Source organism: Mus caroli, chromosome 15 (assembly GCF_900094665.2).
Source record: "Mus caroli chromosome 15, CAROLI_EIJ_v1.1, whole genome shotgun sequence".
NCBI classification, from domain to species: Eukaryota; Metazoa; Chordata; class Mammalia; order Rodentia; family Muridae; genus Mus; species Mus caroli.
The window spans coordinates 39,424,945-39,435,236 of record NC_034584.1 but is presented as its reverse complement, the minus strand read 5'-3'; the positions used below and the strand labels follow the sequence as shown (position 1 = coordinate 39,435,236).

General features: G+C 40.2%; 2 non-coding genes across 2 annotated transcripts; both read right to left on the bottom strand.

The window, feature by feature from the left end:
* Positions 1 to 1,992: 1,992 nt before the first annotated feature.
* LOC115029461 lies at positions 1,993 to 2,135 on the bottom strand. The gene has a single exon (XR_003835037.1). It is a non-coding gene; the product is annotated as a small nucleolar RNA SNORA48 (small nucleolar RNA).
* Positions 2,136 to 9,316: 7,181 nt separating this feature from the next.
* Positions 9,317 to 9,419, bottom strand: LOC115029525. Its single transcript, XR_003835086.1, has one exon. It is a non-coding gene; the product is annotated as a U6 spliceosomal RNA (small nuclear RNA).
* Positions 9,420 to 10,292: the final 873 nt, after the last annotated feature.

Here is a 10,292-nt window from a genome sequence, read left to right as displayed (position 1 = left end):
GCAGGACACAGGAATTTTGATCACGCTTACCCCACGCTGTCACCGGGCAGGTGTTAGGCCATAAGGAAGCCCTGGGACACTGCTCCGGGGGTGGGGAAGCACAGCCTGAGGTGTGGGACAGCCAGAGCTGGCTGGGCCTGCGATGAGGCTGGGGCCATATGGTTATCAGTCTCCTGGGCATCTAGGCTGTAGGTCACGGAAGAGCTGAGAATGGAGTAGGGGCCAGCAGTCTGGATATAGCCTGGGGTTGGGGTAAAAATATGTACCTCTGGCTGGTCCTAAGGGGAAAGTTCTTGGTTTAATAGGCAGCAGTCTTGGGCTTGGTGGAGGCTGTGGCTGAGAATGCAGAGAGGCCTTCTACAGAAGATTGGACAGCTCTAATTCACAGTAGACACAGTTCTATAGGTGAAGGCCTTCTCCATGGCTCCCCATGGTGGATCCCAATGAAAAGAGGCAGTCCATGGTTTTAAGACATTTTTTGTCATGGTGGAAAGTGGATGAGTAAAACTGGACCCCACTTCTCAGGGTGGGCCTGAGATTAAATACTTTTTGCAGCGAGGAGTGTCTGGGAAGGAAAGCTTATTGACTGAGTCCTCCAGGCCTTTAGGTACCTCATTAAAATGGAGATCTGTCTTGAGCCTACGTGACCACAGGTCACATCCTCTACAAGTGAAGGGGCTTGGGGCATTTCCCATATGTGACTGATGGCCACAAATCTGGGGGTGGGGGTGTTGCATCTAGAGACAGAGACCTGGTGCCCACAGAGACCTGGTGCCTAGAAACAGGCCAACACCTACTGTCCCTTCAAGATCTCCAGTGATTCAAACCTTAGCTCAACTGGGAACCAGGCTACCTTTCACAGTCCCACAACTATTCAGCTATGGTGCAGGGCCTTCAGTCTCAAGTGCTGCAGCTGATAAGAGGCAGGCCTAGCTTTCCCAAGTTCATGTCCCTGTGTGTGTGCAGCTTCCCCCACTGCCAGAGGTGGCAAAGGGCAGAAGTGGGTGGCATCACCTCTATGTTCCACCCCATGGCAAGTGAGTGACATGGTCAGCTCTTCCACATTCATAATCCCATCACTAGGGCCAGCTCCACTGTGCTGCCTAGGTGAGGCACAGGAACATCTCTCTTGAGTACTACCCCCATGAGAGATGAGGCCAGCTCTCTAGAGCACTGCATTGATTGAGGGGAGTGGCCAGTTATGTGACCCTGAACATTCATGTGGTCCATGGTGGCTGCCCCAACCAGGAACATCCTCATGTTCCCTTATAATAATAATCTTCCTGTGATGGTTTATATATGCTCAGCCCAGGGAGTGGCTTTATTAGAAGATGTGGCCCTGTTGAAGTAGATGTGTCGCTGTGGGTGTGGATTTTAAGGCCCTCAATCCTAGCTGCCTGGGAACCAATATTCTGTTAACAGCCTTCAGATGAAGACATAGATCTCAGCTCTTCCTGCACCATGCCTGCCTGGATGCTGCTATGTTCCCACCTTGATGATAATGGACTGAACCTCTGAACCTGTAAGTCAGCCCCAATTAAATGTTGTCCTTATAAGAACTGCTTTCATCATGGTGTCTGTTCACAGCAGTAAAACCCTAAGATACATCCACGGACATTGACATCAAACACTGCTGCTACATAGCCACTGATTCAGACATGACCCTATCAGCTCAGACTGGGACCTCACCATGGCCAAAGGTGGCAAGGCTGGCCACTAACAACAGGCTCCTCCTCTCTATACTCCAGTCTCCAGTTAAATCTCTCTTCCTAATGCTCAACTTCACTTCCCCTCTCCCCCAACCCCATCTGATCACCACATACTTGTACATTGGGATGGCTCACCCTGCAAGCCCTGGATGATATCCTCCATCCTAAGTCTATGGCCTGCCTGTGCTGAGCACTGGAGGATCTGTGGATGCCATGGCAGTCTACAAGTCCCTTTCTCCTTCTAAGCTTGGATGCCTGGATTTGGTTTTATTTGATTTTATTTTTATGTGTCATGGGCATAAAACAGCTTTGGCCACCAAGCCAGACATCCAGCTAGGATGCACAAAGGACTGCCATCTGCTCTGCCCTGATTGATATAAGAATAACATCACCAACAAGGTGTTTCTTTGCCCATTGCCAAGGGGAAGGAAATTAAGTAATTTGATTAAATTATCGGATTTGTACTATACATGTGGAAGCTAGGGATAATTCCCTAGAGAACTTTATTGTGTTAGCAAACAAAATGATAGTACAATTTTTTCAATATTATTATTTTATATATTTGGTTTACAGCCTGAGAATCTTGATTTTCTAAGCACATTAGCTTAAAAGACACAAAACCTTTATCATTTCTTTCCTCATGTAAATTGCTACTTTACTTCCCTAAGAGTTTTATGCTCTTTTTTTGCTGACAAAGATAATATCCCAACTCACATGTATGAGTCTAAATACCACATTGTCAAGTGGGATCTAGATGCAGCACATTAGAAAAATGTCAACCTACTCCATCATCCAGGGACAGTCTTGCAAAAGCATGCTTTATGAAGTTCTTACTCTTTATTGAATTTTAGTGAGCAAACAAAAAATAGAGAGAGCACACTTTAAGATGTCATAATTTTTAGATGATATTCACAAGTTTTAAAAACTGTAGCTAACACTTGAGATCTCTGTAATATCCAGAAGGGTGTTTTACAGTCCAGCTGGTAAAGCTGACTACTAAAATGGACTTTTTAAAAAATTGGATATTTTATTTATTTACATTTCAAATGTTTTCCCCTTTTCAGGTCTCCCCTTTGGAACCCTCCTTTCCCATTCATTCCCTGTCGCCCTGCATCTATAAGGGTGCTTCCCGACCCACCACCCACTCCCACCTTCCCACCCTGGCATTCCCCTACACTGGGGCATCAACCACTCTCAGGCCCAAGGGACACTCCTCCCACTGATGTTCAACAAGGCCATCCTCTGCCACATATGTGGCCTGAGCCATAGGTACCTCCATGTGTACTCTTTGGTTGGTGGTCCAGTACCCGGGAACTCTGGGAGTTCAGGCTGGTTGATACTGTTGATTCCCCTATAGGGCTGCAAACCCCCACAGCTCCTTCAGAGCCTTCTGCAACTCCTCCATCTGGGACCCCACGCTCAATCCAATGGTTGGCTGCAAGCAAACTCCTCTGTGTTTGTCAGGCTCTAGCAGAGCCTCTCAGAAGACAGCCACATCAGATTCCTGTCAGCAAGCACTTCCCAGCATCCACAATATTGTCTGGGTTTGGTAATTGTATTTAAGATGGAACTCCAGGTGGGGCAGTCCTGGATCACCTTTCCTTCAGTCTCTGCTCCACACTATGTCTACATATTTCCTCCTGTGAGTACTTGGTCCCCCCTTCTAAAAAGGACTGAAACATCAACACTTTAGTCTTTCTTCTTTGGCTTCATATGATCTGTGAATTGAATCATGAATATTCCAAACTTTTGGACTAATATCCACTTATCAGTGAGTGCATGTGTGTTCTTTTGTGACCGAGTTACCTCATTCACATATGTTCAAGTTGCATCTATTTGCCTGCAAATTTCAGTAAATCATTGATATTAATAGCTGAGGAGTATTCCACTGTGTAAATGTACCACATTTTCTGTATCCATTCCTCGGTTGAGAGACATCTGGGTTCTTTCCAGCTTCTGGCTATCAGAAATATAGTTGCTGTGAACATTGTAGAACATATGTCCTTATTACTTTTGGGTCATCTTCTGGGTATATGCCCAGGAGTGGTATTCCTGGGTACTCAGGTAGTACTATGTCCAATTTTCTGAGGTAGCGCCAGAATGATTTCCAGAGTGGTTGTACCAGCTTGCAGTCCCATCAGCAATGGAGGAGTGTTCCTCTTTCTCCACATCCTTGCCAGCATCTGCTGTCACCTGAGTTTTTCATCTTAGCCATTCTGACTGGTGTGAGGTGGAATCTCAGGGTTGTTATGATCTGCATTTCCCTGATGACTAAGGATGTTGAACATTTCTTTAGGTGTTTCTCATCCATTTGAGACTCCTCATCTGAGAATTCTCTGTTTAGCTCTGTTTCTCATTTTCTAATAGGGTTATTTAGTTGGAGTCCAACTTCGTGAGTTTTTTGTATTTATTGTATATTAATCCTCTACTAGATGTAGGATTGGTAACGATCTTTCCCCAATCTGTTGGATGCTGTTTGTCCAATTAACAGTGTCCTTTGCCTTACAAAAGCTTTGCAATTTTATGAAGTCCCATTTGTCTATTGTTGATCTTAGAGCATAAGCCATTGGTGTTCTGTTCAGGATCTTTTCCCCTGTGCCCATATGTTTGAGGATCTTCCCCACTTTCTCTTCTATTAGATTCAGTTTATCTGGTTTTATGAGGAGGTCCTTGATCCATTTGGGCTTGATCTTTGTACAGGGAGATAAGAATGGACCAATTTGCATTCTTCTATGTGATGACTGCCAGTTGAACCAACACCATTTGTTGAAAATGCTATCTTTTTTTCTTTGGGTGGTTTTAGCTCCTTTGTCAAAGATCAAGTGACCATAGGTGTGTGCATTCATTTACAGGTCTTCAATTCTGTTTTTTTGGTCTACCTGCTTGTCATATACCAATACCATGCAGTTTTCATCACTGTTGCTCTGTAGTACAGCTTGAGGTCAGAGATGGTGATTCACCCAGAATTCTTTTATTGTTGAGAATAGTTTTTGATATACTGTTTTGGTTTGGTTTTTGTTGTTGTTGTTGTTGTTGTTGTTCCAAATGACTTTGAGAATTGCTCTTTCTAACTCTATGAAGAATTGAGTTGGAATATTGACGGGCATTCCATTGAATCTGTATATTGCTTTTGGCAAGATGGGTATTTTTACTATATTAATCCTGCCAATCCACGAACATGGGAGATCTTTTGCTCTTTGGAAGTTTTCCTAGATTTCTTTTTTCAGAGACTTGAAATTCTTGTCATAAAGATCATCCACTAACTTGGTTAGAGTCACACCAAGACACTTGATATTGTTTATGACTATTGTGAAGGGTGTTGTTTCTCTAATTTCTTTCTCAGCCTGCTTTTCCTTTGAGTAGAGGAAGACTACTGATTTTTTTTTTGAATTAATTTTATATCCAGCCACTTTCCTGAAGTTGTTTATCAGCTTTAAGTGTTCTCTGGTGGAATTTTGGGGGAACTTAATTATACTATGATATCATCTACAAATAGTAATATTTTGACTACTTTTTTCTTGCCAATTTTGAATCCCTTTGACCTCCTTATGTTGTCTAATTGCTCTGGCTAGAAATTTGAGTATTATATTGAATAGGTAGGGAGGGGGGGCAGCAATTCTAGTCCCTGATTTTAGTGGGATTGCTGCAAGTTTCTCTCCATTTAGTTTGATGTTGGCTACTGGTTTGCTGAATATAACTTTTACTATGTTTAGGTATGGGCCTTGAATTCTTCATCTTTCCAAGACTTTTAAACATGAAGATGTGTTGAATTTGACAAATGCTTTCTCAGCATCTAATGAGGTGATCATGTGGTCTCTTTCTTTGACTTTGTTTATGTTATGGATTACATTAATGGAATTCCATATATTGAACCATCCCTGCATCCCTGGGATGAAGCCTACATGATCATGGTGAGTGACTGTTTTGATATGTCCTTGGATTCAGTTTGCAAGAATTTCATTGAGTATTTTTGCATTAATATCCATAAGCAAGATTGCTCTAAAGTTCTCTTTTTTGGTTGGATCCTTGTATGGTTTGGGTGTCAGAGTAATTATGGCTTCATAGTACATGTTAGGTAATAATCCTTCTGTTTCTATTTCATGTAACAGTGTGAGGAAAATTGGTATCAGATCTTCTTTCTATTTTGCGGAATAGTTGATTATTGGAATTAGGTATTCTTTGAAGGTCTGATAGAATTGTGCACTAAACCCATCTGGTCCTGGACTTTTTTTGATTGGATGACTTTAATGAATGCTTCTATTTCTTTAGGGGTTATGGGCCTTTTTAGATGGTTTGTCTGATCCTGATTTAACTTTGGTATTTGTTATCTGTCTAGAATATTGTCCATTTCATCCAGATTTTCCAGTTTCGTTGAATATAATCTTTCATAGTAGGATCTGATGGTTTTTTGCATTTCCTCAGTTTCTGCTATTATATCTCCCTTTACATTTCTGATTTTGTTAATTTGGATACTGTCACTGAGCCCTCTGGTTGGTCTGGCTAAGGGTTTATCTATCTTGTTGATTTTCTCAATGAACCAGCTCCTGGTTTTGTTGCTTCTTTATATAGTTCTTTTTGTTTCAACTTGGTTGATTTCAGCCCCGAGTTTGATTATTTCCTGCCGTCTCCTCCTCATGGGTATATTTGCTTCTTTTGGTTCTAAAGCTTTCAGATGTGTTGTCAAAATGCTACTGTATGCTTTCTCCAGAATCTTTTGGGAGGCATTCAGAGCTATGAGTTTTCATCTTAGCACTGCTTTCATTGTTGCCCATAAGTTTGGATATGTTTTGCCTTCATTTTCATTGAATTCTAAAAGTCTTTCACTTCTCTATTTCTTCCTGAACCATGTTATCATTGAGTAGGGCATTGTTCAGCTTCCATGTGTACGTGGGTTTCTGATTTTTGGTTTTGGGGTTTTTTTTGGTTTGGGTTTTTTTTGTTTTGTTTTGTTTTGTTTTTGTTTTTTGTTTATTTGGTTGGTTGGTTTTTGGTTTGGGGTTTTTTTGGGGGGGGTTGTTGTTGTTGTTGGGTTTTTGTTTTGTTTTGGTTTGGTTTGGTTTGGTTTGGTTTGGTTTGGTTTGGTTTTGGTTTTGGTTTTGGTTTTTTGGTTTTTTGGTTTTTTGGTTTTTCTGTCATTGCTGTCGTCATTGAAGACCAGACTTAGTCTGTGGTGATCTGATATGATGCATGGGATTATTTCAATCTTCTTGTATCAGTTGAGCCCTGTTTTGTGACCAATTATATGGTCAGTTTTGGAGAAGGTAGCATGAGGTGCTAAGAAGATGGTATATTCTTTTGTTTTAGTTCAAAGCTCAAGTCCAAGTGAATCAAGGGCCTCCACATAAAACCAGAGACACTGAAACTTATAGAGGAGAAAGTGGGGAAGAGCCTCGAAAAGAGTATTGAGTCTTATACTGCTTAATGTTCCTATATATCCCTCCACATATTGACAAGGTAGATTTATTTATGTCTAAGTATAATTTTAATTTCAATCTTTAATAACTCTTCTTCTCTAGTATATGGTCAGAGACTATATACTAGATAACTTAATAATATACAGAAACTTTTTCTTTATGAAATAAAGTAAAAACAAAATATTTATTTCACACCAAAATATTTTAGACAAATTCCCTTTAATGAGAGGAAAAAAAGGTGATGATCTAAATTTAGGTCAGATAGCCAATAATTTCTCAATTTTTATCCATCAATGTATAGATGGCATTTGGAAATCAGCTTGCATCACACTGTGTTGGACTGAAATCAGGAATTAGTACATCTGTAGGGTTTCATCATGACTTGTAACTATGGTACAGTGCTAACCACATTCAGAATTGGCCTTACTTATTGGATAAATGCTTTCTAGAACACACACAGAAATGTGCATTACTAATATGCTCACTGATCCTCTGGTTGAGCAATCAAAATGAAAATGAGAATTATTTATCCAAACCTGTGTGTAAATATATGTTCCAGCCCTGAGGATTCTCTCTCTCTCTCTCTCTCTCTCTCTCTCTCTCTCTCTCTCTCTCTCTCTCTCTCTCTGTATATCTGTGTGTCTGTGTGTAGGCCCCCCTGTAGATGTTAGATAAAAATACTTATCTCTTGCTATATTGTGGGATATATGGGTAGAAACCAAGTGATCAGTGATCATTTCTCACAAGAAACTCTGTAATCCCAAACTGTTAGTTAACACTTTGTCTAATTTACAGTGTCCTTTGCCTTTAAAAAGTTTTGTAATTTTATGAGGTCCCATTTGTCAACTATTGATCTTACAGCATAAGCTATTGGTGTTCAGTTCAGGAAATTTTTCCCTGTGCCCATGAGCTCAAGGCTCTTTCCCACTTTATTTTCTATTAGTTCTAGTATATTTTGGTTTTATTTGGAGGTCCTGAATCCACTTGGACTTGAGCTTTGTACAAGGAGAAAAGAACAGATTAATTTGCATTCTTCTACATGCAAACCACCAGTTGAACCAGCACCATTTACTGAAAATCCTACATCTTATAGAGTGCTAATATACAATATATACAAAGAACTCAAGAAGTAAGACTCCAGAGAAACAAATTACCTATTAAATATGGGGTACAGAGCTAAGCAAATAATTCTCAACTGAAGAATAACAAATGGCTGAGAGGCATCTAAATAAATGGATAAAATCTTCTATAGATATCTGTTAAATCTATTTGGTCCATATCTTCTGTTAGTTTCACTGTGTCTCTGTTTAGTTTCTCTTTCCATGCTCTGTCCTTTGCTGAGAGTGGGTGTTGAAGTCTCCCACTATTACTGTGTGAGGTGCAATGTTTGCTTTGAGTATTAGTAAAGTTTCTTTTATGAATGTGGGTTTGTATAGTTCTTTTTGTTTCAACTGGGTTGACTTGGAGCATAGATGTCCAGAATTGAGAGTTTTTCTTGAAAGATTTTTTTTAATTAGGTATTTTCTTCATTTACATTTCCAATGCTATCCCAAAAGTTCCCCATACCCTCGCCTCCCACTCCCCTACCCACTCATTCCCACTTCTTGGCCCTGCCGTTCCCCTGTACTAAGGCATATAAAGTTTGCAAGACTAGGGGGCCTCTCTTTCCAATGATGGCCGACTAGGCCATCTTCTGCTACATATGCAGCTAGAGACATGAGCTCTGGGTTACTGGTTAGTTCATATTGTTGTTCCACCTATAGGGTTGCATACCCCTTTAGCTCCTTGGGTACTTTCTCTAGCTCCTCCATTGGGGGCCCTGTGATCAATCCAATAGCTGACTGTGAGCATCCACTTTTGTGTTTGCTAGGCACCGGCATAGCCTCACAATAGACAGCTATATCAGGGTTCTTTCAGCAAAATTTTTCTAGTGTATGCAATGGTGTCANCGTTTGGAAGCTGATTATGGGATGGATCCCCGGGTATGGCAGTCTCTAGATGGTCCATCCTTTCATCTCAGCTCCAATCTTTGTCTCTGTAGCTCCTTCCATGGGTGTTTTGTTCCCAATTTTAAGAAGGAGCAAAGTGTCCACACTTTTGTCTTCGTTCTTCTTGAGTTTCATGTGTTTTGCAAATTGTATCTTGTATCTTGGGTATTCTAAGTTACTGGTCTAATATCCACTTATCAGTGAGAAAAATATGGAACGCTTCACGAATTTGCATGTCATCCTTGTACAGGGACCATGCTAATCTTCTCTGTATTGTTCCAATTTTAGTATATGTGCTGCCAAAGCAAGTAAGGAAAATTTTTCCTTTGATGATTATGAACTGTCCTTCCTTAACCTTTTTCATATATTTTGGTTGAAAGTTGATGTTATGTGATATTAGAATGGCTACTTCAGCTTCTTTCTTGAGACCATTTGCTTGGAAAATTGTTTTCTAGCCTTTTACTCTGAGGTAGTGTCTGTCTTTGACACTGAGATGCATTTTCTGTAGGCAGCAAAGTGCTGGATCCTTTTTACATATCCAGTCTGATAGTCTATGTGTTTTTATTGGGGAATTGAATCCATTAATGTTAAGAGGTATTAAAGAACAGTGATTGTTCCTTCCTGATATTTTTTATGCTATTTTTATGTTTGTGTAACTATCTTCTTTGGGGTTTGTTGAAAAATTACTTTCTTGCTTTTTCTAGGGTGTAGTTTTCCTTCTTGTTTTGGAGTTTTCTATTATCCTTTGTAGGGCTGGATTTGTGGAAAGTTATTGTGTTAGTTTGGTTTTCTCATGGAATATCTTGTTTTCTCCATCTCTGGTAATTAAGAGTTTTTCTGGGTGTAGTAACCTGGGCTGGCATTTATGTTCTCTTAGGGTCAGTATGACATCTTCCCAGGAGTTTCTAGCATTCATAGTCTCTGGTGAGAAGTCTGGTATAATTCTGATAGGTGTGCCTTTATACATTATTTGACCTTTTTTCCCTTACTGTTTTTAATATTCTTTCTTTGTTTTGCACATTTTGTGTTTTGACTATTATGTGACAGAAGGAATTTCTATTTTGGTCCAATCTATATGGAATTCTGTAGTCTTCTTGTATATTGATGGGCATCTATTTCTTTAGGTTAGGTAAGTTTTCTTCTACATTTTTGTTTAAGATATTTACTGGCCCTTAAGTTGG